Raw genomic sequence first — 2,122 nt, forward strand, 5'->3', positions numbered from 1 at the left:
CCCCCCGAGCCCCCCCCGAGCCCCCCGGGCCGCTCGGTGCCGCCGCCGCTGTTTACCCCCGGATTTTGGGCCGGTTCCACCCGATTCCCTTTGAAGTCGCCCCGTTGTCGTGACGACGCTGATGTCACGGCCGGGCGGGGCCTCGTGGGTCCCACATGGCGCCGGCAGAGCCCCGGGGACATCGGGGACACCGGGGCCACCCGGGCCGCGACAGCGGGGCCGGGCCGGGGACAGCGGGGGACAGCGGGGGACAGCGCGGGGACAGCGCGGGGACACACCGGGGACACCTCCGGGACACCTCGGGGACACCCCGGGGACATCGGGGACACCTCGGGGACACCCCGGGGACACCCCAGGGACAGCGGTGGCACCGGGCACGCGGGGCACGGCCCCGTGGGGACATCCAGGGGGTCCCGGAGTGGCCGTCCCGCCCTGGGGACAGCGAGGGGACAGCGAGGGGACGTGGCACGGCCCGGAGCGGTGGCGGTGCCCCGGGGTTGGGGACAGCCAGCAGTGTCCCCTGCAGTGTCCCCGAGCCTGTCCTGGTGTCGTGTCCCTGTCCCCTGCCCTGTCCCCCGGTCCTGTCCCGGTCCTGTCCCCAATCTTGTCCCGGTCCTGTCCCGGTGCCACCGTCCCGTCCCCTCTGTGTCCCCTCAGTGTCCCCATCCCATCTCCCCGGGACCCCCCTGGACCCCCTCAAAACCACCTGGAGACCCCAAAAAACACCTCAAGACCCCGGTGCCCCGGGGTTGGGGACAGCCAGCAGTGTCCCCTGCAGTGTCCCCGAGCCTGTCCCGGTGTCGTGTCCCTGTCCCCTGCCCTGTCCCCCGGTCCTGTCCCGGTGCCACCGTCCCGTCCCCTCTGTGTCCCCTCAGTGTCCCTCAGTCATCTCCCCGGGACCCCCCTGGACCCCCCCAAAAACACCTGGAGACCCCAAAAAACACCTCAAGACCCCCCTGGAACTCCCAAAACACCTCGAGACCCACCTGGACCTCCCCAAAAACACCTGGAGACCCCCAAAAAAACACCCGAAGATCCCCAAAGAACGCCTCAAGACCCCCCTGGATACCCCCAAAAACACCTGGAGACCCCCAAAAACCCCTGGATACCTGGGGGGGGCCTGTGGGATTTTTTTTTGGGGGGGATCTGTGGGGTTTTTCGGGCGGCCCGTGGGGCGTTCCCCGTCCCCCCCCGCCCGTCCCCGGTCCCGGGCGAGCCCCGGCGGCTCCGGGTGAGTCACGGGCGGGGTTTGGGGGGGTCCGGGGGGGCCCCGCCCCGCGCGAGGCCCCGGGGGGGGTTCGGCGTGCGGCCCCTCCCCCAACCGTTCCCTGTTTGTTTCCCAAAATAAACCCGGCGGCGCCGATTCCAGGGAATTTCCCTGACGTCATTGGGGGCGGGGCTCGGGCGGCGGCCACACCCAGGGTGGGGGGAGGGGAGGCACCCACGTGGCTTTGCCCCGCCCAAAAAGGGGGCGCGGCGCCTTTAAGCGGTGGCCACGCCCCCCGTCGCGCTCCCATTGGCTGCCGCCGCTGGCGCAGCTGTCAATCAGCGCAGGGCGGGGCGAGCTGTCAGTCAAAGCGCAGCTGGCCAATCAGCGCGGGGAGGGGCGGGGCTTAGGGTTCATTCATAAAGTTGTGGCGGCGGCGGGAAACGGGGGAGGGGCGGGAACCCCCCCAAAGCCCCGGGGACCCCCGGGAGCGCCCCCAGACCCACCGGGACCCCCAAGAGCAGCCCCAGACCCACCGGGACCCCCGAGATTCCCGCAAGAGCACTCCCAGACCCACCAGGACCCCTGAGACCCTCCCCAAATCCACCGAGACCCTCCCGAGAGCACCCTCAGAGACACCGGGACCCCCCCAAGAGCATCCCCAGACCCACCGGGACCCTCGAGACCCCCCCCAGGAGCGCCCCCAGACCCACCGGGACCCCCCAAGAGCAGCCCCAGACCCACCGGGACCCCTGAAACCCCCCCCAAGAGCACCCCCAGAACCACTGGGACCCCCGAGACCCTCCCGGGAACACCTCCAGAGACACCGGGACCCCCGACAACCCACAGAGACCCCCCTGAGAGCACCCCCAGAAACACTGAGACCCCCCGGGAGCACCCCCAGGACCCCCCCCA

This window comes from Passer montanus, unplaced genomic scaffold (assembly GCF_014805655.1).
Source record: "Passer montanus isolate IOZ18808 unplaced genomic scaffold, ASM1480565v1 scaffold375, whole genome shotgun sequence".
Lineage (NCBI taxonomy): Eukaryota > Metazoa > Chordata > Aves > Passeriformes > Passeridae > Passer > Passer montanus.